The sequence below is a fragment of the Papio anubis genome, chromosome 11, assembly GCF_008728515.1.
Source record: "Papio anubis isolate 15944 chromosome 11, Panubis1.0, whole genome shotgun sequence".
In the NCBI taxonomy this organism is placed as follows: domain Eukaryota; kingdom Metazoa; phylum Chordata; class Mammalia; order Primates; family Cercopithecidae; genus Papio; species Papio anubis.
In genome coordinates, this window is record NC_044986.1 from 19,418,613 (window position 1) to 19,445,291 (window position 26,679).

Consider the following 26,679-nt stretch of genomic DNA (forward strand, 5'->3'; position numbering starts at 1 on the left):
ATATTCATTAAAGCTTCTCCTCTGTGCCAGGCACTATCAAAGCCAGGCACTAAGGGTACAGCAATGATCAAATTGGGTCCCTGTCCTCTTGGAGTGCAGTCTACTGACAGAGACAAAAATATGGATGCCCAGCTCCACAGCTGTGTGCTATCACAAGGACAGGGTCAGTGCAGAACAAAGTATGTAGCCATTGGCTCCCGCTTGGGTGGGAAGTGTGGGATGCTTGAACTTTATGGAGCTCCTCAATGGTGGGTGGGTGGTGGTGGGTGGAGGGGTGTTTCAGGCAAAGGGAATGGGACATGAAGGCCTGTGGCTGGAATAAGCTATGAGGGTGGAGGATGGATAGGTGGGTGAGGGGACTGCAGGAAGCTGAGTATTTCTGGAGAGAAGGGATCTGGAGGGAAAGTGGGGACAGTGGTTGCAGAGGGAAGGATGGGGTTGAAGAACCTGGCAGGTCAGGGTTTGGATCGTCCTGGGTATGGAAAGGAATTGATATTGTCTTTTGGAGGCAGTGATGAGCACTGAAGAGGGTAAACAGGAATGTGGCGCTACCAGCTTTGTATTTTGGAAAGCTCCCTCTGGCTACTGGTGGAGGATGGGCAGAACAATGAGTGAGACCAGCAACTGGGAAGCCATTTGGGGAGGATGTCAGTGACCAGAAAGAGGAGTGAAATGGCACCAAGTGCCTCCACTAGAACAGAGAGGTGGAGACAGGGACAACGTGCGGCTTGAATTGAGATATTTAAGGGGAAACCAAGAAAGGCATTCAAAAAAAGTGCCAAACTTTTGAACTAGGTATTTGGGTGGCATGCATGCTAAAAAAGGGAGAGAAGCTTTTTGAAAATACTTAAAAAATTACATTATAAATGATTATACTATACAGGAAGTTAGGAAAAGAGAGAAAAAAGTACCCAGCACCAACCCTATCACCACAGGACAACCAGTATGCCTGTTTTGATTTAATTCCTACCAATAGTTCTCCCTAGTTTGTAACCCAAAGTTAATTTCTTAGGTGGCTCTTTTTCTTCAATATTGGGTGGTTAATGGGAAACATTGTCTGCTCCTTGAAGCCCAGGAACTTATTGGTGGAGGCTCCATTCTCATTTGTTATTCTGAGAAAGGCCAGATTTCTTGCCTATCTAAGAGCCAGTCACTTCAATCCAGGACTTGATGGCAAAGATTTTATAGTTTCGTTTGTTCTATAGCTTGGTGCATCCAATTATTTGTTCCCTTCTACTTCCCCATGGGCCATAAAAATGATCAAGTAGACAGAATACCTTATTCCTTTCTGTCCTGGAAAATTCAGCATGGGGTGTCAAGAAATGACAATATTCAAATCAATCCTTGCAGTGGCCTGTGAGGCCCACTTGCAGAAGTTGGAAAATCGGTTTTTCATTTAGTACTCTGGCATTTTCACTGCCAGGATTGTCTCTGAGCACAGTTCAGCTTCCTGCCTTCCTCCGCAAGGAGTGTCCAGCCTGGAAAATAAATGGTAATTGATGAGAGGCCTACAGAAAAGTTGTCCTGACTCTGGCTGGCTCTAGTGGGTCAGAATAATTCGCTCTTGGCAAGCTCTGAGCTTTTCATAGGCATGGAGAAAAAGCTGAAGCCTTCTTTGGGGGAGGTATTATGCAGAATGTCAGCAGCCTTGGCTTTTAATAAAAGACCTCAAGGGACACCAGACAGTGCCCTAATTCTGGGTTATCAGGCCTGAAGGGTGATCTTAGGCAAAGTAGACATTTGATGGAGAGAAGCAAGTCGGGAAGAAGAGCCAAAAATCAGTTTGCTAAATGGGAGTGCAATTTCAATGGAGCTTTAGCAAATATGGGGCCTGTGGATTCATTCCTTGGATTCTCCCTGTCCTCTGTGGCTACAAGGAGCCTTCCTCTCCTGGATCTCATCTGCTGAGAAGCAAAGTGGTGATCAATGAATTCAGGGCAGTAGGGAGATGAAAAGTAGCAGATGGACAGTGAGGAACTGGGAAAATGCTGATGACCAAAAGCAGGCGCTGGAACAGTCTTTATCTCTCACATGCCCTTGTTCAGGGCGAGCCGGATGGCGTCCAATGCTATGTTCTCTGGGGTTTTGCCCAGGCTAGTTTTACATGACAATGGCTGCTCTATGCTCTTTCATGGAGCATTGGAATGGCTTTGCATGTCCCATGTGGCCTGGAGGCCAGAGCTGGAAAAGGCTCCCTCTTGGACTTCCGGCTCAGCCCAGCAATCCGGCGAGGGACACAGGCTGAGTTACCTAGGAGGCCAGATGAGCATTTCCCCTGGCCGTCCCCACTGCTCTTACAGCAGGGAGCTTTCACCAGTCACAGGCAGGGCTGTCCAGAGCACAGTGGGTCACTGTCCCTGACCACTGGGCGTTTTCATGCTGGATAGAATGAAGTTGGACTTTTCACTCCACATAGGTCACGAGAGATTTTGCAAGATAGTGTGTCACAGGGTTTGCGTGGCTTCCCGTGGGCCTCACTCTTCACATTTTGTCCACGTGAAGATGCCTGGTGCAGCCCGAGAAAGAAAGTCGCCTGGAAGCCCCTGCCAAGTGGGGCCCAAATAGCAAGGGTAGAAACTTAGTGGTCAGCAAAGTTGCAAACTGGGCTTGAAATTTGCTGATTTCTTTAAAGCTATACCAAGAAAATCAAAAGATTTTTTTTTTAAAAAAAAAAAAATGAAATTGAAAGGAAACCACTGATAAAGGAATTGAGACAAACAAAGAAAAATGTAAGCACTCTGTTCTTTTGAGAGCATTAAAGGCAGCGAACAGGGAAATGCCACAAGCTATGACCCGTGGTGAGCACACTTCTCAGGTGTCTCATTTCCATGTGCACACAAAGGGGAGATTCTTGTTTTCAAGTGGCCTTCATAAAAAGATATAACTTAGTGAGGGAAATGAGTTATAATTATCATCATTATTATTTGGTTTGTTCTTTCAATCAAAGTAGCTCTTAAATAGAGTAGTCTAGTGCAACTTAATCTCTTAGGTCAACACATGGCCAAGACGGCCTGCACAGCCCCACATTCACACCTAGGGTATGAGTCTGGGCTGGACACTCCCCATAAGGAAGTCAATCTCTCATTAACCCCATCAGGACGCTGCACTTACAAGGCTCATAGGCTTCCCTCGTTTAAGTGTGTGGTTCCTGATATCAGAGACAGAATCGGTAGAACCTTCCTAATTCTCTGGGAAGCAAGTGATAGAAGCCAAATTTAAACTACCCCTATAAGCCCAGAGAAAGGATGGGAAAGGGGCTTGAAATTGATTAGGTCATGTAGCTGGGAAGAGGGAACCCCCAAAGGAAAAAAATATTCCCAGAAGAATGGGAAAGAGAAGTGAGATGGGCAGATATAACATGTGTCCTCCTGAACCTCTGCTGTGACACCCAGAAGTGACAGTAGCATTGGCTTCCTTCTCCTCCTTCACCCTCACAGATGCCTACTGCTTTTTTCTTGTCGCTGGGTCATCTCCCATCAGGGGACTCCTCCTTCATCTCAACCCATCTTTTCCCACTCTGAGCATGTGGCACATATCCTAGGGAAAGTCCTATTTGCATATTTTAGGCAGATCAAGGATCAGGAAATAGCTTTGGACTTGTACTGACCCAAGAGTGCTGAACTGAAAGGATTCTGCAGTGTTAAAATCTTACATCAAGGTTGAAGTTGGTGTAGCAAGGAGACATGAAAGTTCTTCTATCTCAGTAAATTGCCTATTGACAAGATTCCAAGGAGTGAGCTTTTGACTATATTCAATTTGCACTGCTTCGAATCATCCAAGAGCCAATATTGATGGCTCATTGTGCTGACTAAGGTAAAAGATAGAAGAGGAGACTAAGTGTTTTGGTTTGTCTCTTGATTGCATTGGAAAAGGGATCTACTCGAGTGATCTCAGTTAATGATTCTTATGCTACAGCTTCATGGAGATTCAACAATAGGGCTGCATGGGCACTGGGCATCGGAAGAATGCAGACAGGAAATGGTTTTTGATTTATTCTGGGCATGTCAATAGTATGTTTCTTTCTCTTCATACCACTCACTAAAAATGTTTGTGTTTGCAGATTTGTTCATTTTGCTCTACATTCCTGTTAGGCTACAAGGAAAGTGTATACCTTGTTCACAGCTATGATCCCAGCACCCAGCACAAATGAGGTACTCTTCGTATTTTTGTTCACTGAGTTCATGGATCGTTGCCTTATTCTCTGTCATGTAAATGGCCAGGTAACTGTGTGTCTATCAGGTCTACTCTCACTTGGTTTCTCTGATTCCTCTGCTTACCCAGTATTTTTCTGCCATTACTCTGGATGGTACCTGACCATCATGGTCTTTTTGACGTCCTACACATCATGAGATTTTTGGTTTAGATTCCACCACTAGCTGACCAATTCTATTGGTTCAAATTTTTTAGTTTCTTTAGAGGGAGTGAGTGAGAGGACAGAGAGAGAGAGAGAGAGAGAGAGAGAAGAGGTGGGGGAGAGAGGGGGCAGAGGAGAGAGAGAAAGAAAGAAAGAGAGAGAGAGAGAGAGAGAATTAGCCAGGCCAGCTATTTGCATCAGGTCATGGGTCATGAACCAACCAGAAAACTGACCATCCTCAGGTGTTATGCCCACTTTAGTCATCAGCTGAGGTAGAGAATAGAGGTCAGTATCAACTGGTTCAAAACATAGGTTGCTAGGCAGAGTAGCCTGGGGGCAATTTCTGAAAGAATGAAGTATGTGTGTGTGTGTGTGGCAGGCAGTGCTCGACCTCTCTTGTGAAATAAGCCATAGTCTTTAAAGAGCATACTACAGTTAGGGAGATAAGACCTAAAGGCAGATCAATATGAATCAGTATGGAATTAGGTGATGCACTGAATATGTTCTTGTTGCCTATCTAGCAACCCTTCCTCCCATCTTTCCTGGCCACAGTGGAGTATACATGTGACCCAGCCTGGGCTGATCAGTGGATGTCAACTCCCTAGCTATGGTTATTAGGTCAAGGGTGAGCATGTGACAAAACCAAGGCAATAAGACTGAGATTTGTAACAGTAGCTCTGGGAGACAGTGATCCTTTTCTTCTGCCTGATCACTGAACTGCTGTGCCACCAGCAGCCATGTCTCCCATCAGGTGGCAGAAAGAATAAAACATCAATCCATCAGAAGTGGGGATGAGAGGCTGAGAGAAAGTTGACAGCTTTCATTCCCAACAGGTTTAAGGTCAATTCTACCCTCGTTTTTGTTCTTCCCATTATTTGGTTCAGGGGTCTAATAAACAGACACACACACACACACACACACACGTGTGCACATACACACTCTCTCTCTCTCTCTCTTACTCTTTCCTCTCTTCCCCCTTCCCCCACTTCCTCTCTGCCTAAACTAGTTAAAGTGGACTTTCTATTTCAACCAAGGGAGTTATGAATTAAAACAAATGCAAATTTGGTCATTTTAATTAAATAAAAATTTGTTGGCTGGGCGTAGTGGCTCATGCCTATAATCCTAACACTTTGCGAGGCAAAGGCGAGTGGATCACTTGAGGTCAGGAGTTCGAGACCAGCCTGGCCAAAAATGTGAAACCCCATCTTTATTAAAAATACAAAAATTAGCTGGGTGTGGTGGTGCATGCCTGTAATCCCAATTGCTCAAGAGGCTGAGGCACAAGAATCACTTGTACCCGGGAGGCAGAGGTGGCAGTGAGCCAAGACGGTGCCACTGCACTCCAGCCTGGGCAACAGAGCCAGACTCTGTCTCAAAAAAGAGAAATTTCTGTTAAGTGAACAATTTATGAACTTTCTCCAAAAGCCATAGAAGTTCTAAGGAGAAAGAGAACAAGTGAGAAAAAGGGGAAGCGATAGAAAGGAGAACTGGCTTAAGAATACAGGAAAGACATTGTGGTGATCAAGCTTAAGCTTGACTTTGAAGAGGGATGGAGTATAAAATGACAAAGAGCAGGGCTGGGGGAGAGCCTTCCACATGAAATAAATAGCATGAAGGGAGGAATGAAGGAGGAAATGAATATGACATAAAAGTTGGGAACACTATTATTTTCAGATTGTTTTCTTAAAGTTGACTTCATCTACTGATTTTCAAATAGAAATTCATTCAGTGTGGGCTTTTGCATCTCTCCCATAACCGAATGATCATGATAAGGGCAGTCAGCTGCGCGCAGTGGCTCACACCTGTAATCCCAGCACTTTGGGAGGCTGAGGTGGGCGGATCATGAGGTCAGGAGATGGAGACCATCCTGGCTAAGATGGTCAAACCCTGTCTATACTAAAAATACAAAAAATTAGCCAGGCTTGGTGGTGGGCACCTGTAGTCCCAGCTACTCAGGAGACTGAGGCAATGGTGTGAACCCAGGAGGCAGAGCTTGCAGTGAGCCAAGATCATGCCACTGCACTCCAGCCTGGGCGACAGAGCGAGACTCCGTCTCAAAAAAAAAAATAAGTTAGTCATAATTTTGATTTTTATAACATCTTATACTCTACGATTTGAAAGCCCTTTTTATAATGCAATAGCCCAACAATTTTTAATAGCTTCCCAAATTACTTTCGCTTGGTGCACGGTAGGTCTGGAGGAGTTATACAACTCTTTTGGCTTACGTACTGTTTTAAAAATCTGATGCAATCTAAGAATTCTCTTTCAAGACAAATATGCATATTCACTTATAAAATTTTTTTCACAAGATTCCAGGGGATTTTCACTTTCACCTAAGATCCCTAGGGAGCCAGTGACGCCTGGCTAAAAACTCCAGTTGTTAGAGGGCATATTTTAGCCTTAGTGTTTTAGTTACATTGTAACACCCTTATCTTTAGAATTGTTCACAGAGATCTCTTTCTGCTGGTTTTTACTCATAGTGCCTTGTTTTCTTGTGTTCTTCGTTATTTTCTTTTATCATGATCTGCTCATTTCCTTGGGAAATTATTTGTAGGACTTTTTTTAGGTCTAAGGTGGAGATACATTTTTTTCAAAGCGGATTTGTGTTGGCTTCTGCCAAATTCTTAGAGACTCTATTAGTCCAGAATCACTTTGAATTAAATTAATGGCTTAAGATTATTTTGACCATCCAGGTCTTATGAATTTGGGATTTTTGTGGTGGCCTAAATGGTAGTTCCACCAAGAGATATGTCTACTTCCTAATTTCTGGAACCTATGGATGTTACCTTATTTTGGAAAAAGGGATTTTGCTAGTGTAAATAAATGAAAGGATCTTGAGATGAGATCATCCTGGCTAACCTAGGCAGATCCTACATCCAATGACAGGCACCCTTATAAGGGACATACAGAGGAAAGACACATGAAGAAGAAGAAACAGAGAGTACAGTGATGCTGCCATGAGCCAAGAAATGCTAACAGCCACCAGAACAGAACAAAACCTCTCCTAGAGCTTTTGGAGGGAGCACATCCTGTTAATACCTGTATTTTAGACCTCCAGCCTCCAGAACTATCAGGGAATAAATTTCTGTTGTTTTGAGCCACCCAGTTTGTGGTCATTTGTTGTAGCAGCTACGGGAAGCCAATATAGGCTCCAAATCCACCACACTAGCTGGCCTGTCATTACAGCTTCTCTGGGAATTCCCCCCACCCCATTCCCGTCCTGCTCAGCACCAGGACATCATTCCTTCCTGTAATCCGGGGAATGAATGTCAAAAACTATGAAGGGCATTTTACCTACAAGTTTGCTGTAGTTTCATGGATGCTGGCAGAAGACATGAGACTTCTGGGTCAGAGACAAAGGATGGTTTATTACTCACAGTAATAGCAGTAGCCAGAGTATCAGCATTTATGTCAGCTCTCGAACCCCAATTCCCATACAGTGACATGAGAACAAAATAATATCTGCACATGCAGTGGGTTTCATTATAGGAAAGAAACCTTGGGTTTAGTGAACTGGATCTTTTATATTGGTCAAAAAACATGCGTGCCTTTTGTACCAAAAAGAGGCGTTATCTTTCTCATACTAGATAGTAAGGTTGCATGGCCTTTGCTCTGGAGAAAGACACCATCTCTATCTTCTAATGCCATTTATTATACAAACATCCTTGGGAAGATAGTCTGGAATGAAGGTAATCAGTGTTTCTATTCACAAGATGTATAGAAATGTCAGAGATTCATGGAGAGTTGTTTTCCAACTGAGAGATGGGAAAGGAGAGGGTTGGTTTTACTTTAAATTCACCTTGCTCTGAAGGTGCATTACTTACCGATTGCTGCAGAACCCAATCTTCCCTATTACCAGAAATGGACTAGGACAGCTCATGTATACCTGCCTGGTGGTAGCATAAACTAACATAAGTATTAGATGGTTCCTCACATGAAACAGCAACGAGAGAAATGTGCTGGCTTCAAAGTGGGTGATAATCTGTGTTTCATAAGCTACTCAGAGGTTTAGTACGACTTATTGCAGCCAATTGTTCTGCAAGGCTCTTTGAGCAGCCTTTCAAGAGGGTTCCAAAAGAGGAATTCTCAAACTATTTTAACCAGCCATAGTAATGTTTAAAAAAAAAAAAAAAACCCAAATATCATAAAACACAACTTCCCAGGGTGATTACTTTGAAGAAGGTCTTACTTATTTGGCTCTAGGGTTCAGTGTGATGGCTAAGCAGCAAGTCCTCCGGATTAGAATTCTTTCTTTTATTTACTGAAAGTCCACTAGCTCTAAATTATGAGGGAGGATTCAGCCAGAAACTTAGACAAGGGATAAAATAGGAGAATGAAAGCTACAACTGAGACATTTCTCCACCCTATGGCACATTCCCTCCTAAAGGGTCTCCTTTGTCAATACTTAACTCAAGGCTTATGTGGAAGCAGAAGGGGGTAGAATTTGGAAAAAGCCTACCCAGCTCCTGTCTTTTTTTTTTTTTTTTTTTTTAGGCAAGGTGTCACTCTGTCACCCAAGCTGGAGTGCAGTGGTGTGAATGCAGCTCACCTGGGCTCAAGGGATCTTCCCACATCAGTCACCCAAGTAGCTGGGACTACAGGTATGTGCCACCACACCGGCTAATTTTTTAAAATATTTTTTCCTTATTTTTTGTAGAGATGGGGTCTCGCCATTTTGCCCAGGATAGTCTCGAACTCTTGGACTCAAGAGATCCTCCTGCCTTAGCCTCCCAAATTGCTGGGATTACAGACGTGAGCTACCACGACCAGTTCCTTCATCTGTGTTTATGTGTTGCTTCCATATTTGAGGTGTTCTCTGGGCTAGGCAGCTTTTCCACTCCTATTTCTGTTGAGTATTTCACCACCTGCCAACCTAACTTGATAGCCCATTTGGGACTTGAAAGATTGAAGCCAACTGGGCTGAACTGAGTTAAACCCCAGTTCAACAAAAATGCTCAATTTCTATCCATTACATTAATTCCATTGGTATGAGACCAAACTCTGCAGAAGCAGAAGCAACTAAACTGCAGGTGTAATCAACTGATAGAGCTGGGAGGGGAGTAAGAGAGAAAAAATAGAGACAGGGAAAGAGAGAGAGAGAGACAGACAGACAAACATACTGCAATGTCAAGAAAATCCAAATTGCCTTTATTAACTGAGGTAAAACATTTCTGAATTCAGTACCTAACTCAGAATAAACCCAACCACTGAGATGTGAACCTTCCTTTTTCTCCCCTTTTTTTTTTTCCTTTTTATTTTTGAGAGGAAAGCACATGTTTACCCTGCGTCAGCAAGCAGGACAAATGTGAGTTTAAGGCAACCAAAGGACATGAACTTGAACTGAAGTTTGAAAATATAGACTGTCCTAGATAGAATCTCAAGATTAGGAGACATTTTGATGTAGAGCTGAACGTAAGTCTTTTCTCCTCCAAAGAACCAGTTACCCTTTGTTCTGGAAGCAGAAAGGAATAGTCTACATTTCCCAGAAAAAAAAAAAAAAAAATTAAGTCTCCCATTGAGCAAAAATCGCAGTTTTCCCAAGACTTATTTTGGTTATTTAACGTGGGTCAGGAAGGAGATCAGATCTTGAGTTGGAAGGCACTTTTGTAAAGATGAAGGTGCCTCCAAGGATGAAACTTGTAGCTTTAATAGAGTTTTCTAGAAACGCACAATTACCTTTGGTGGCTATGGGTTAACCTGTGGTCCAGGGCACTGGGAGTGGTCACATTTGAGAGTGAAGGAAACAATATAGAAAGAGCCAGGCTATTGCCTCTGCACAGATCTTATAACAAGACAAAAAGCTTTCAGCATTTACTCTGCTGCATCAGGGTCTGGAATCTTCCAAATGAGGCATCATAGAGTCTGATAGCCCAGACAGCAGGGCCTAGACCCAACTCAAAAGTCAGTCTGGGCCAGCTTCTAGCTCAGCTAACCTAGGAGCAGAATGGAACTTCAGAGGATGTCTGAGTCACCTTTCTTATTTTATGTTGGGGAAAGTGAGGGAAGGGAGGTGTTTTCCCCAAGGCTTTGTGATTGCTGTGTTAGTCTAGTCCTCCAACAAACAGACTCTGAGGTAGGAGTCAATTTACACAAACTTTGTTAGAAAAAACACCTTGAGTGTGGGGAAATGAGGAGGTAACAGGAGAAGACCACAATATTATCTTGTCCCTTCAAGCTTAGGAGGAGAGTAGCAAAGGCTCTCAAAGTTGTTAGCCCAGGATGCTTGACTATCCTTTGACAATTTCTCTTAAACCTGACCATACCTTTGCAATAGTCTCTCAATTAAACTTTCTTCCATTACCTCATTTGAGCTTGATGTTTGTTTTTTGCCAGGACTTTGACAAATACAAATACTTTGATCATCGGTCAATACTGGAGGGTTTATTAATTAGCACAAGGAGTTTTAGAAATGCTTTTTATTTATATTGGTGAAATGAGTGGTATTTAAGATATTAGAATTAGTTGGCTAGAAATAGTGTCCAGGCGCCTCCGCCCTTGCATAAATATAGGAATGTAGGAAGTTCGACAGCTTATTCCTTCTGGGTTACCATTTGGGCCTAATATCCACTTAATTGTTTAGCCTAGGAATCTTGATTGTATCTAGATGGTTAAAACTTGCCAGTAGAATATTCTTGCCTTTTCCTCAAGAGAATTTTTTATGCCAGGTACTCATGAAGCTCAGAGGCAGATTGCTGGGACCTTGTCAAATTTCTAGATAGGATGGTGACTGTTTTATTTCTTTGTTGTGTTTTGGACCTGCTGGCTTATAAAAGTTAGTCTGTGTGTCAGAATTTGGCTGGGACTTCTGGATTCTGGGGTGAGAGAACTTTAGTGCTCCCCTACCTCAAACTATTAGAAACTACTAGTACCCAAAAAAACAACTTAAATATTATGAACCTTTAAGCTGGCTTAGATCAGACCACAACATAGAGAAGCACTCTCTCCTCTCTATCAGGCCTTTCCAAATCCTGCACATCCCCAAAGATCGACATGGGAGAAGAAAGAAAGAGCTTTGCCATGTCTTATTAAACGCTGGAGTGGGTGCCTGGCCTGGTGTGTGATGGCTCTTCTCATAGCAACTCCGTTTTCAGCAACAGGCTCTTATCAACTGTTGGGGCCACAAGTAGTGTCATGCCTTGTTATCTATATTTATAAATGCAAATCCCACTGCGAGAAATCTCCAGAGACAGATCAGATGGCTAATATCCTCCAATTGCAAGAGAGGAAAAAGGCCCAGGGAGGCTGAGCCACTTGTCCAAGGCCACTCTGTATTTGGCGGGTAGAGGCGTAACTGGAGCCCGAGTTGCCCACCATGGCTGGTGTGCTGTGTGCAGCTGAGCTGGCTTCTCAGAGAAGCCTTGTATGGTAAGTGTAAGGGCAGGTCCTTGTGTAGGCACATTCATCAGTTACCGTGCATTCACCACAGAGCTACCATGCACCCAGGATGGGGCTGCGGGGACAGGTGAAGAAGAGAAAACGGTCCCTTTCCTGGAGAGTATACTCTCAGCTCGGGGAGCTACGGCTGACACAACAGTTAACAGCAACATCCGAGCTCACTGGAGTGGGAGTAGCTCTAAGAACAGAGAAACACCAAGGAGGGTAATTCAGATCGTGGTTAAAAGGTCTGCTCAAGGCCGGGCGCGGTGGCTCATGCCTGTAATCCCAGCATTTAGGGAGGCCAAGGCGGGCAGATTACCCTGAGGTCAGGTGCTTGAGACCAGCCTGGCTAACATGGTGAAACCCCATCTCTACTAAAAAAATACAAAAATTAGCCAGGTGTGGTGGCACATGTCTGTAATCCCAGCTACTCAGGAGGCTGAGGCAGGAGAATCACTTGAACCCAGGAGGCAGAGGTTGCAGTGAACTGAATCACTCCAGTCTGGGATACAGAGCAAGATTCTGTCTCAAAAAAAAAAAAAAAAAAAAATGTTCTGTTCAGACTCAGACTCAGATAGGCCTGGCTCAAATCCTAGCTTTCCTGTGGCAACTCACTTACCCCTCTTAAACCTCACTTTGGCCATCTCTGAAATGGGAATAGCAACAGTACCTCTGTCATAGGATAGTGAGAATGAAGTAAGGTCTTGCCTGCCAAAATGCTTAGCAGAGAGCTGGCCAACATGGTAAGTGCCCTGTTATCTAAATTAACATCAATTATTTAATTTGTTTACTAATCAAAGCAGAGAGGAGTGCCATATGCACACACCTCGCTTCTCACTGAATATCACCGTGCATATGGTATTCCAAAGGGGTCCATGCGGGGGCGGAATAACCACGAAGAATGCTAATTAGATGACTGGCATGATCTGCCAAGTAAATATGATCTAGAAATGGGATTAGCCAAGGGTCAACCAATTATGGTGGGATTAATTGGCTACTGATTTGTCAGGGGTGACCGGGCGCATCACACGGTATTTGGGGAGCAGTAATCACTTGCTTTCCCACACACTTGCTCAGCTTCAGCCTTGCAATCCGCCCCCGAATGCAAGCAGAGCACTGAAAGTGACTAGGAAATCTGTTTTGAGAATTGTCTTTGCAGAGCAACTACCATGCTGCTATGCAGAAAGGGATTAATCGTTCTTAAGGTTTCTGTTTGCTAATCTCTTCACTAGCTTCACAAACACCCCAAGGTCACGTTTAGTACTAGATCCATCTACAATAATACCGTTAGGGCAGAGTGTACTCCTGTCCCTGGGTTAATTAAAAAGGTGATCTCCAGGCTCCTGCACAGAAATGGAAACAAAAAGAGAATGTCTTTCTGTCAAGCAGAGGGACAAACATTTCCATCTAAGGAAAACTGAGTCAAAGTTCCAGAAGCCTGAAGAGGTAACTTTGTCTCAAAAGCCAATATGCCTTTCATCTGAAAGATGTTTTCAACTAGAGAACAAAGCCTTAATCTGGCATAGACACTGCAAGGTGCCCAGTGGCTTAGAATCAATGAGAAATTCAACATATTAAACATGGTTCTTAATCTGACCATTAACACGTAGAATTACAGTTGTCTTAGCACCTGCAATGTTGACTAACCTGTGGCTTTTTAAACCAACCTATGAAGTGACACCGATTTAACCAAGGAAATAAGAAATAAATTTACCATGAAGAGAAATTCTGTCATCCCTGATTTGCCCTGAAAGCTCCGTGACAGATCATCCACTTCTAAGGAAAGTGTAGCCTAATCTAGTCATCAGCATTGCAGTTTCTCCTGGGAACCCTATTTGCTCAGTTACCTAGAAGATTAACACGAACTTTTAAAAAAAATCAGTGTAATAATCACTTCGCACTCACTAGAATGGCAACTATTAAAAAAAAAAAAAAACCAGAAAAAAACAAGTGTTTATAAGAATGTGGAAAAATTGGAATCTTTGTGCACTGTTGATGGGATTATAAACTGAAAAACAGTATGAACATTCCTCAAAAACTAAAAATTAGAACTGCTATATGATCCAGCAATCCCACTTTCGAGTATATATTCAAAAGAATTGAAAACAGGATCTCAAAGAGATATTTCCACACCCGTGTTTACTGCCGCATGATTCACAAGAGCCAAGATATGGAAGCAATTCAAGTGTCTACTGACAGATGAATGAAGAAAATCTGGTATCAGCATATAATGGACTATTATTCAGACTTAAAAAAAGGAAAGACATTCTCTCATTTGAGACAACATGGATAAACCTCGAGGACATTATGCTACGTGATATAAACCAGTCATAAAAAGACAAATACTGTATGATTCCACTTACATGAGGTATCTAAAGTAGTCAAATTTATAGAAACAGAAAGCTGAATGGTGGTTAGCAGGGACTGTGTGGGGAGGGGAAGGAAAAAAGGAACTTGCTTAATGGATGTAGAGTTTTAGATTTGCAAGATGAAAAAGTTCTGGTGATCTCTTTCACAACAATGTGAATATATTTAACACTATTGAGCTGTCCACTTGAAAATTGCTAAGATGGTACATTTTATGCTATGTGTTTTTTCAAAAAGCTAAGATAAATTCACAGACGGAGGAATGGATAAATGGTCAGATAGGTAAGGAAGCAAGCATAATGAAATATTAGTGGTAGAATCTAGGCAGTAAGTATAGGGGTGTTTATTGTAAAACCCTTTCAACTTCTTTTGTGTTTGAATATTTTCACAATAAAATGTTGGCAAAGAATAAAAACTCAATGTAGTAATTAATACTTATACACGTGCACCCCACATATGATAGCTACACTATATATGTAGCTAATATTTGTAATTATAATTCATTTTTATTAAAAAAAGAATTAAATCTCTCTGAAAGAGTAAAATATTGTAAAAATAAAAGGAATCTTCTTGCTCAACATTTTTTCATCAGCTAAGACACATACATTGGCTTTTAGAAAATCATTTGGGTTAAAAGGGCTCTTCAGTGAATAGCAACTAACCTCTGCTCAGCCCTCTTCGACCCCAGTTCTGCTCCCTGAGCTAACCGCATTTCATCACTTCTGTTTATTTGTTTCTGGAGGTTATTTCTCTGTCTTTCCCCAACATGCTTATACCACTGCTTCTTATTTCACCAACTTTAGGTATTGTCTTTGACTTCCTATCCTGAGAGATGTGACTTTGGCCCCGAGACACCATCCCCCACCTCCCCACAGCTCATCAGCCACTTCACCCTCCTCCCCATTGCCTTCTCTCCTCTCCTTTCTCCCTGCTAAATGCACTACCCTGAGTTCCTCTGCTAGTGATCTCTGCAACTTCAAATGCATACCCAGATTCCTGTTTTTTGTGCCATCAATTATCCATATCAACTCTCGATTTTCTGTTTGTAAGGTAGGGATTTTGATATTTCCATCCTCCTCCATACTTCCTCTCCCACTTGCCTTCCCCCGACAGACTCTTCACTATGCCTTTACTTTTATATTCTTTTATATTGTTACATCCATTTGAACATGCCAAAGCAAAACACCAAAAACCCTACAACTCCATGTGGAAAAATCTTGTTCCAACATGATGAACAAGCACACTGCTAAGAATATAGTAAGCCTCTCATGAACACCTGGACAGTTGGGTATTAGCCACATTTGCCAACACTAAGCTCAAAAAACAGGTGCCTCGCTACTTTTATCCTGGGGAGGCAGATAGCCAGGCCATCCGGATCCCTGGTAGGAAAAAAGACAGGAGGCATTTCACAAACTTCTATGTTATTAAAAAAAGAAAAGAAAAAAAAAGGTACCACATCTGCTCTGCATGCTTTCAGGGTCTGAAAGGCCTATGCAATTGCATTAGGGTTTTAAAAATGAGATTAAGGGAATTAATGTAAGATAGAACCACAATGGATTATTAGAGGGAAGGTAGGCACATTTAGGGGGTGTTCTTGGCCTTTCCGTTTGGCTGACCTATCCCAAAACTGTTCCTTTGGGTCTCTATCAGAGACAAAGCAGTAACCTGGATGGACCATAGGCACGAGTCCTGTAGCCTGTTCCTCCTCAGGCTGCAGCCTTTTTCATCCTGCCATGTATCTGAGTTATGCACGTGCTTGACGCCTTCACTAAATCATATGTAACTAGAATCCGGGGACACAAGGGTTTCAACCATCTTTGTTTTCTCCTCCCTTACTGTCACTGTGCTAGAGCCCAGGTCTCCTGAAATACACCCTGGAGACTTGCTCAAAGATGTCAAACACAACATACTGATCAGGTAGCTATTTTCTCTGAAGCTGGTAGTTCATGACATGTTCTGACAAGTCCCGAGCTCTCTCAGTGCCCTGCTTCCCTCAGGACATTGCAAATGGCTTTCTCCTAAGACTGTGTGTCATGCTTTTGGAGCGTGACAGCCTCAGATTGCTCTCTGACATAGTTAATAAAATAGAGAACACCTCCTATTTTCTTTTCTTTTTTTTTTTTTTTTGACCAAGGGAGAAAGCACAAATTCAGAGCAATTCCATGCCTTACTCTAGTCGTGTGCTAGTTTGCTGCCATTTCTTAATTGAGCTTGCATCGACTTCTGCTAATTCCAAGTCTGGAATCGTGTCGTCTACTTGACTATGATGGGCAGAATAATGGCACCGGAATGATGCCCACCTCCTAATGTCTGGAACCTGTCAATATGTTACCTCACATGGCAAAAGGGAATTTGCAAATATGATTAATTTTAAGGACTGTGAGATGGGGAGATTATCCTCGATTATTCTGTGGGCCCAATCTAATCCTATGAATCCTTCAAAAGAGATGAACTTTCCCAGCTGTGGAGGGAGGAAGATATGACTGTGAGTCAGATGGATGCAACATGAGAAGGACTTTACCTGCCACTGATGTCTTTGAAGATGGAGGAAGGGGCCACGAGCCAAGGAATGTGAGGGGCTTCCAGAAGCTGAAAAAGACAAGGAAACAATTTCCAATTCCTTCCCTAGAAACTCCATAGGGAAACACAGTCCTGCCAACACCTTGATCTTAGCCCAGTGGGACCTATTTCAGTCTTCTGACCTATAGAACTGGAAGATAATAAATGTGTGTTGTTTTAAACCACTAAGCTTGTTGTAATTTGTTACAGTAGCAAGAGACAACTAATGTCCTGCCATAGTATCGACTGGTGTGTCCTCAAAGATATAAAAGCAACCAATTCCCCACAGCTACTAGGTACTTGAGAATTGCTTATGAATTGCATATGGGGAAATCCCTGCTACTTGGGACTCTTGCAAAATATGTCATGGTGATATATGAGTTTTTCCACAGAGATGAGGGCTTGCCTGTTTAGGACCCAAACATTTTTTTATTTTAAACATTTTGTAAGATAAATATATGTATTTGAGACTCAGTCTCACTTTGTCATCCAGGCTGGAGTACAGTGGTGTGATGTAGCTCACTGCAGCCTCAAACTCCTGGGCTCAAGCAGTCCTCTCGCCTCAGTCTTACAGGTGTGCGCCATCTCTCTCAGCTAATTTTTTATTTTTGTGTAGAGATGGAGATCTTGCTATGTTGCCCAGGCTGGTCTAGAACCCTTGGCCTCAAGTGATCTTCCTGCCTCAGCCTCCCAAAGCACTGGGATTACAGGTGTGAACCATCACACCTGGCCAGATGAACATTTTTAACCCATAGGAAGATTACATTCTGTCTAAATCATATATATGTATTATAACTCCATATATCTCTCTATATTTCTCTCCATATATATTTCTTCATATATACAGAGAGAGATTATGTTCTTATTATTCCTTTCTGCTTAAACAGAATACATTAAACTTTAGCATTTTTGCGATTTGTGGGAGAACTTATTTTGGGCACTGATTATTATCCAATACTACATCATCGCCCTTGGCGATGACTGAATATCAAAAAACTACCATATACTGCAGACTCTCTGGAAAGGTCCCAATTTTAGATACTCTGTCCTACTTTCCTTACTCTTCTCAGACTGCTTTTCCTGACAAAGGGCTCAGGTGCCATGGTCACTTTAGTTGAAAGTCTACTTGTCTTCACAGTAAGTGTCTTCAAACTACCATCTAACAGGGAATCCTAAACCATTATGTTTGCCTCAAATACATTAAAAAGAAACAAGAATAGTTGGTAACTTCCTGTTCGTTACTTTTCAACCCTAATCAATAATTTTTAGCACAAAATTTTTAGTTAGGCAATGGACTATTAGGATACTGACATGGCAAGATTAGGTCATTTGAGGCCTTGAGAAATCAGTTGACCTTTGTGTCAAACAGCTGATTTGTAGCAGCAGGGCCACGATGAAAACTCAGAATCCCTTAGTTTCTGTTCTTTGACATGGTAGACCTACCAGCCTGCTTTCAACTTAAGTAGCAAACCCTGCATCTCTCCTAAGGAACCCTTTAAGCCAGACTGCAGACGTCAATCAGAAAAGCCAGTGTGATTACAATCTCCCTTCTCAAAATAATGCTTCCTTTCTAAATCCAGTCTCAGAAGATCGAAACCAAAGTAGGCCTCCAAACTCTAACCACAACCGTCTTCAAAAGTTATGGGGAGTCCCTTCTCTTAGCAGTCTAGCTGCAGCTGCTGAGGTCGCCACCTGCTCAAATGACTGAGACAGAAGGCTCCTTTCCAGGGGGTGCCATGGCTGGAACCAGTTTTACACAAGAGGACTCCTAGCTTATGGGCCCCCAGCTTCAGACTTATTTAATTAGCTGAGACACTCCTGTGTTGCTAATCGCTCTTAGTACAAAGAGGCGTCAACAAGCCTGTGGGTTAAAAGCAGGTCTCTTCTGAGTTTACTTAGCTTGGTCTAGAGAGAGGTGAGTGTGTGTGAGTGTTGTATGTGTGTGTGTGACTGTGTGAGCATAAGCTGTATGAGATTGTGCAGGACTGTACGTGATTGTGGATGATCGTGTGTGTTCACATATGCATCGTGTGTGCGTGTGGGCATGCATGTGCGCATGCTTCTGCATGTGGTTGTGTGTAGTTCTCTGAGTGTGAACTTGTGTGGGATTGTGTATGCATGTGCATACCTGCATTGTATGTGCTTGTGTGCAAGTAAGTGTGTTCCTGCACACAGCTAAAGGAGAAACAGAAAGAAGGGCAGGATAGAAGGACAGAAGGAAAAGACAGCCAACAAGAAAAGGCAGAGAATAGACATATGGAGGCCAGATACAGAGAGAAGGAGTGGGTGCAAGGAGCAGGGAGCGAGGAAACAAATGACAGGGCAAAGGTGGAGAGCAGAGGGCGGGGAAGCGAACGGAAAGCACAGGACGTAAGAAAAGGAAGGACTCAGCGGGGTGATGCCTTAGCCATTTCAGGCCTTAAGAAATGCCTCGTTAGGGAAGCAGGTGGACTCCGAAGCTTCCAGGAGAGTGATGTAATCCCCTTGTCATTTTTCTGCCTCATCATCACAGAGTCTGCTGTCTTTGTGTCCTGGTGATTCTCATCACCTAGCCTGGGCCCTGGCCTCAACCCCCATGGCCCTGGGAGATGGTGCCATCCAGTCATATCTGAAACCTCTTTGTCAGGCCTGTGGTTTTATTTTTTCTAATAACGTAGCAACATCAAACAAAGGAAGTCACGCTTGTCCTTTGCCTCAACAAGGTAAATAGTCGTTGCCCTAGCCCAGGTGCCTCCGTTGTAGAACATACACAGGTGGGGAAAGGGCCTTGCAGGGGCCTCGGGTTTACAGGGATGAAGAGGCAGGGCCTGAGTCTGAGAACAATAAAAATCAGGCCTGGCACTTGGTGCGGAGCAGTGACCAGGGACAGGACTTGACCTGGGGAAGGAACAGGGCTCCAATAGGTGCCTTCTGAAGCCTGCAGGCCAGGAGGCCAACTGCATAGGCTGGCGAGAAGGACCCAGGACCCACCCCCCGTGGCTTTCCCTTTTAGGTCTGAGTCTCTCCGTGTGCAGAAGGAGGGTTGCATTGGCTCAGTGCTTTCCAAAGTGCTGAGGGATTCCAGGGGAACCCATGGAGGTCCCCCGGGGCTTGTGGACAGCAGTGGGCGAGTGAGCAGGAGTCAGGTCTCCCCTCTGCACTGACCTGAGCTGCCTCATCTTTACATTTTACTTTTATTTAAAGACTGTAAGCCAAAGCCAGTGTGAAGCCTCCTGAACTAGCTGATCTCCACATCCATGCCAGCACCTTATGACCCACCGTTCTACACTGGTGGAGGGGGTGCTGGTGTTAGCGCTATTGGGGCCCTGGGACAGAGTTGACAGTGAACTTTGGCAGAGGAGGAGGCACCTTTTTCGTGTGATTAGGGAATCTGGATTCTTTCGCTGGCCCCAGCACCGGATGTGTACCCCAAAGAGGCTAACTCCTTGGGACTGAAGCCCATGTGCCCACAGGATGCAGGAGTTTGAAGGGGGCACCCCACCCTAACGGGCACAGTCTCATCACCCTGAATTTCTGGGTTGGGCAAACCGCTAGTTGACCCAGTATTCAGCCATAAAGAAACAGAGAAGCTACTTCCTTGAAATCAGTGCTACCTTGGTGAGTATAAATCTTGCAAGAAACCAAGGAGAAACCCCTATGAGATAGCTTGTTGGGTAGAAGGTCAGGTTCAAGTTTCACATAATGGCAGTGGCTGTGCTGTGACCGAGCAGGCTCTGTTTTATGTGCCAAGGCCTCCCAGCTGGCCTGGGCCAGTTCTGTCCTTTCACGCCTCACTGGGAGCCACCCACTTTGTCAATAAGCAGCTGGTATCCCTCTGCTTCTTAGTCATATGTCATTTATAGACTCTTGATCTGCCCCCAGTGTCACAGCCGACTGGCTGTTGTGGGTTCTGGAAGGATCGGAAAGGAGGTAACTGACAGAAAAACCATCCACCCTTGGTTGAGTTCTTTTTGAGTTTTTCTGTTGGATTTGGGAGCTGGGGGCGGAGGGTGCCTGCCTGTGTGCTGGGGGTTTGGGGAAAGGCATTCACCACCAGGCTGTAAAATGACCAACTGCTCAAAAGCCAGGTGGATAAATCTGCCAATTCAGTGAAATCGCATCCTGTTCCATTCGGAGGGGACAGCAAACACAGATGCACACAGCGGAGTAGTAATTACATCTCAGAAGATGCTGAATATTTCAATGCCTGTCTGGTGCCGATTCTTATTGGAGGGAATTTTATGGTGTTGGGTTTTACAGGCAGTAAACTTGTGTACTGAGTTATTTTTCTCTGCCTCTCAAAAAGCGCTGTGTCCATATTTCACCATGTATCAGGTAATATGGAAGTTGGCTTTATGTAAATCATTAGTTACCTTAAACCACAACCTCGGTTCTCACACTGGAAAGCTCTTCCCAGTTGTCTCTTTGCTGGGGAAAACTCTTCATCACTGGACGGTCATTTATTTCTGTTTCTAGGAGCAACCACTTCAGATTCCTAGCGTGTGGGTGGTTTGCACGCATGAGTCATGCAGATGTTACGTTCCCCTGAAAGAACCAGCCAGATCCTTTTACCAGGCAGGGACTTTGTCCCAAGCTGCTGTGACCTGGGAGGTTAGTCCTGCTACTGCAGCCAGAGGCTGACTGATGGGGAGGCACAAAGGCCAGCCCCCTTCTCTGAAGGACGGTGTGACTGCCCTATGGAAATGCCCCCGTGGCCCTTGGGCCTCAGGTCACAGCTCGGCTTTACTCAAGACTCATCCTTTCTTGGCCCATCCTTCCCTAATGCTCGTGGAGGTTTTTCCTGAAGGGCACTGCCTGGAGAAATCACATGCCCTGGAATCCCTGTCTTAGGCTCTGCTTCCAGAACCTGAACTAAGACAGGAACTAAGACTAAACAGAGAACTAAGTTCTCTGCTTCTAGAACCTGAACTAAGACAGCCGTGGCCCTGAAGAGGTTGGCATTCTAAGGTCTTTTACCTGATGTCATAAATGGTTCCCCCAAGTCAGTCCAGTTTCTCTAGTTTCTCTCAGAACTTTGCCTGTGGCAGAGGCAGTTCACAGGGGCTCCACTCCAGCACAGAGCAGGGAGACAGCAGGTCCACACCACTGCCAGTTGAGTGCTCTGCCAGTTGATGGCAACTTCAGTGGGCTGAATTCTTCCTAGGATGCACCTATAAGGCAACGTGTTTTGTCCTGAGGGCCACAGGCTTACAGTGACGGGCAGAGAGAAACGCAGTTGCTTTGTGCAGACACCTAAAGGACCCCTGTGAACGGGCTCTCCCTTACCAGGCTACTGCCATCATCTGAAGTTCCAGTTTTAGAGATTTAGTTCTTGGTGGCACACAGCTATAGTTCTAGATACTTGAGAGACTGAGGCAGGAAGATCCCTTGAGCCCAGGAGTTTGAGACCAGCCTGGGCAACACAGTGAGACCCCCTTCTCTATATTTTTGTTAAAAAGATATTTTGTTCTTTATGTTGAAACACAATCTGACTTATTACTCTGTCAGCCGTTGACAGTTTCTTGTGAATTAATTTGTCCCAGAGTCCAGTGTGACAGCTGGTCCAGGCAGCACTGGATGGGGGCAGGGAGGAAAGTTAGGGCCAGAATAGAAGTTTGGGTGAGGCACTCATGCCAGGGACTGGGGCAATGTGAGAGGCCATAGCCAGGGTCTGCCCTTTTCCCAGCTTTGCTGATGACAGTGGTAGTGAAAAAAAGATCCATTTTTAAAGATCCTCCTTTTCTATTTCGGAGTCTCACACAGTGATGGACACATAGCAGGACTTTAAAATGCTTGCTCTGCAACACAAAGACAATGACTGAATGATCCCACTTCCATGAGGTATCTAGAGTAACCAAACTCATACAAACAGAAGGTAGAAGGGCGGTTGCCAGGGTCCAGGGGGAGGAAAATGGAGAACTGTTGTTTAATGGTGATGGAAATATTTTGGAGATTGGTTGTATAACAGTGTGAATATACTTAACTGAACTGTGCACTTAAAGATGGTTGATGGCAGCCCTGAAACTGTGTATATCTATTATGCATCATCTAAAATATTGTTTAAAAAATAGTCGATGGCAAATTTTATGTCACGTATGTTTTACGACAATTAAACATTTTTAAACAATGCGTGCTTTTCAAAGACAATTTGGGCTTTTCATAGAGCAGATCCTCAGGAACTATTTGTTGACTTACTTGCAGAGCACATTCCTTTGGCAAACTTCCAAACCTAAGAGAAAAGCTCAAAAAGAAATAAGCAAAAAAAGCATAAAGGGCCTGAAGCCCTTCAGAAACCTGTTTCCAAATTCTTCCAGATTCCAACTTCTCCCCTACTGAGGCTGTTCCCAAACCTGTCTCCACACGCCTCCCACTCCAAACCCAACCCTGCCCCGGCCCTGCCACATTTCCAGACTCTCTGTTGCTTCCCTCCTTTCAGATTCTACTTTTATCTTCTCAGATGTTAACTCTTTCCCCATCCAATGCACAAAAAATTAGCCAGGCATGGTGGCATGTGCTTGTAGTCCCTGCTACTTGGGAGGCTGAGGTGGGAGGATTGCTTGACCCCGGGAGGTTGAGGCTGCAGTGAGCCGTGATTGTGATCATGTGACTGCACTCCAGCCTGGGTAACAGAGTGAGACACTGTCTCAAAAAAAAAAAAAAGGGGAGATTGACTTGTTATCAGTCCGTTTTCACGCTGCTGAAAAAGACATACCAAACTCTGGGTAATTTATAAAGAAAAACAGGTTTAATGGATTCACAGTCACAAGTGCCTGGGGTGGCCTCACAATCATGGTAGAAGGCAAAAGGCACATCTTAAAGGGTGGCAGGGAAGAGAGAGAATGAGAACCAAGCAAAAGGGGCTTCCCCTGATAAAACCATCAGACCTCGTGAGACTTTTTCTCTACTAGGAGAACAGTATGGGAGAAACCTTCCCATGAGTCAGTTGTCTCCCACCGAGTCCCTCCCACAACACGTGGGAATTATGGGAGCCACAGTTCAAGATGAGATTTGAGTGGGGACACAGCCAGACCATATCACTTGTAGAAACAATAATGCTTCAAAGCCTTCAACGGGGAATTGATAAATACATTAACCAACAAAGGAATACAACCAGCTATTAGACAAATGAAAGAGATCTCTGTGTCAGCAGGGAAAGATGCTAAGGAAGACAAGACAGGACACAGAACAGTGATCCTCCCGCTTTGACTTCTCAAAGTGCTGGGATTGCAGGTGTGAACCACCATGCCTGGCCCTGTGACAGACATCGAAAGGACTACTGTGAGGGAACTCTCCCTTACCAGACAACAGCTGTTATCTGAAATCCTACTTTTAGAGACAGTTCTCGATAGCACACACCTGTAGTCCCGTCTACGCAGGAGGCTGAGGCAGAGGATGGCTTGAACCCAGGAGTTTGAGACTGCAGTGAGCTGTGATAGTGCAACACGGGGCTGTGCTGGGTCCTGCCTGCCCCTCCCCAGAGTGTAGACCAGGAAGATTTCCAGAGGAGCCTTGAGAGCTTTGACAATATGTTGATGCCATTGGGAGCCCCTGAGGGCTGGCCTCTGTCTCCTTGAACTGGGGTCTAAGTGCTGTGAAAAAAATCTGAAGGCCAGAGATGACTAAGTGTTTGGAGGTGCTAGGGAGCTGCTGGACTGGGGGCTCCCTGCTCCCCACATCTGCGGGAGCAGGAAGGCAGCTGTGGGGCTACTATGGTTTGAATATTTGTGTGCCTCCAAATTCATGTTGAAACTTCATCCGCAAAGCAACAGTATTGAGAGAGGTGATGTCTTTAGGAGGTGATTAGGCCTTGAGGCTCCACCCCTCAAGGATGTGATTAGTGCCTTATAAAAGGGCTGGAGGGAACTAGTTAGGCCCCCCTTTTTGCCCTTCAGCCCTTCTGCCAAGGGACACAGCATTCGTCCCCTCCAAAGGACGCAGAGACAAAGTGCCATTTTGGAAGCAGAGGACAGCCCCCACCATAAACCCAGTAGGGCCTTGATCTTGGGCTTCCCAGCCTTCAAAATTGTAGGATATGAATTATCATTGCTGATCAATTATCCACTCTGTGGTATTGTGTTAACAGGAGGAACGGACTAAGACAGAGACCGTGATGTGTCTGGTCCAGGAGGCCCCAGCTGCGGGACACTGGAGGGGTAACCTGGAGGTGTCTCAGGTTGACGAAGGGGTTATTGGGGATGGAGATATATTTGCCCCATCAAAGGAACTCCCCCTCAAAGGGGAGAGGGGCCAGCGGGGGATTTCTGAAAGGGCCCTGCAAGAGCATCAGCCTTAACAGTCTGCCAGGCACAGGAGCAGGGCCCAACTTGGGATGTCCCATTGCAATAGGAACCGTCTTCTGCCTCCGCTTCTCTTTCTCTGATGCCCTTTGACCCTCCACCTGGCAAGCAGTCAGGAAGAGAGTAAAAACCCATCAGGCTTCCCACCCAAAAAGAGTTCCACCCTGGGGAGGGAGGGAAGACATTCCTTTTACTGAATTGAGACTATGTTTGGGCCTTCAAGAGACTGCAGGAAGGCCTGAGTGATGCAGGTGCCAGCAAAGATGACCCTTACTATATAAAACTTGAAGACAACAAGAGAGGAAAAGTCAAATTGTGTTTTGATCACAATCCAAATGTCAAGCGAGTTTTTGTGGGTTTTCATATAGATTAATTTCAGAATAATTATTCTAACTCTGCTCCACTGTGCTCTGTGTAAATTGCTTCAGGGAAACATGATCAGCTTGCTTAGTAGGCAGCGAATATCTTGGCAGTGACACAGGTTTTAGAATCAACCCCATCTCCCCAATTCAGGCAATTAAGTCTTACTGGTCTCCATTTAGATGAACAGGACAAGCTTCTGTAATTAAGATATTGTTGTCAACTTGGAATGTCTGCCCAGCTAAAAAACGCAATGTGTAATTTATTGTGACTGCTTTTCATTGAATGAGCTAGAAGAAAAGTAAATTAGCCATAAATTTAGAGAGATGGCACATAGTGATATTTTATGGAAACTGTCACATTAGCAGTAAGAGAAAAGGCCAGGTCCCCAGAGAATGCACAGGAGAAAAATTTTACTCTGTGAAGCTCCACCAAATGCTATGAGTGTAAGAAACTCTGGGGTGAGCATCAGAGACATAAAGACTGGTGTTTCCAGTTCTCATAAGGGAGAAAGAAATTGCTAAGCCAAGGCTCTGGAATCCTCAAGGCTGGCCAAGGCTACACCAGTTCAGGCACTCAGCAGAGAACTGACGGAAATGCATTAGTGCTGTTGTGGCCCTCGCACATGACTTGCCAGGTGGCTCAGAGGGAAAACTCCCTGGAGGTTTGCTGCTTTACCTTCAAGTCTGGGCTGATGCAATCCCTGGAGGTCTGAAGCCAGCTCGGGCTGCTATAACAAAATACCATAGACTGTCTAGCTTAAACAACAGATAATTATTTCTTACAGTTCTGGAGGCTGGGAAGTCCAAAATCAAGGTATGGGCAGATTGTGTTTCTGGTGAGGGCTCTCTTCCTGGCCAGCAGACAGCCTCCTTCTCAACATATCCTCACATGGCAGAAAGAGGAAGTTCTGGTTTATCTTCCTCTTCTCATAAGGGCACTAATCCCTTGGGGCCTTGGGGCTTGCTTTCATGACCTCATCTAAACCTAATTACCTAATACCACATTGGGGCTTAGGGTTTCCGCCTATGAATTCTGGGGGACACAAACACATAGTAACTATCCAGGGTGCAAATAATAGGCCCTCTGTTGGATGCTTTCTGAACTTTACCTTCACCAGCACCCACTTATGAATATAGATGATTAAGACTGGGCTGTTTCCTTTCCCACACTCCAGCCTTTCAGGAGACAAAATGGGGAAAAGAAGAAAAGCCTTAGTGGCACCATCAACAAGGGCCCTCAAATATTATTTGTTGGGGTACGTGAGTCTGTATTTGTGTCTTGTTCCGAAAGGGAATAAAGGTGGCTTGCAAATATAAAAACACTAGTCTGGAAGACAGACGAGGTAACAGGACAGCAAGGGTAGGGACAGAAGATGGGGCCAAG

The 26,679-nt window shown here is 44.3% G+C and overlaps 1 long non-coding RNA gene across 1 annotated transcript; it reads right to left on the bottom strand.

Annotated features, from left to right (window-relative positions):
* Positions 1-205: 205 nt before the first annotated feature.
* LOC103887741 lies at positions 206-23,184 on the bottom strand. Its single transcript, XR_002524447.2, has 3 exons — positions 21,010-23,184; positions 16,620-16,687; positions 206-1,478 (listed from the first exon to the last, which is right to left on the bottom strand). It is a non-coding gene; the product is annotated as an uncharacterized LOC103887741 (long non-coding RNA).
* Between the last annotated feature and the right edge of the window lie 3,495 nt (positions 23,185-26,679).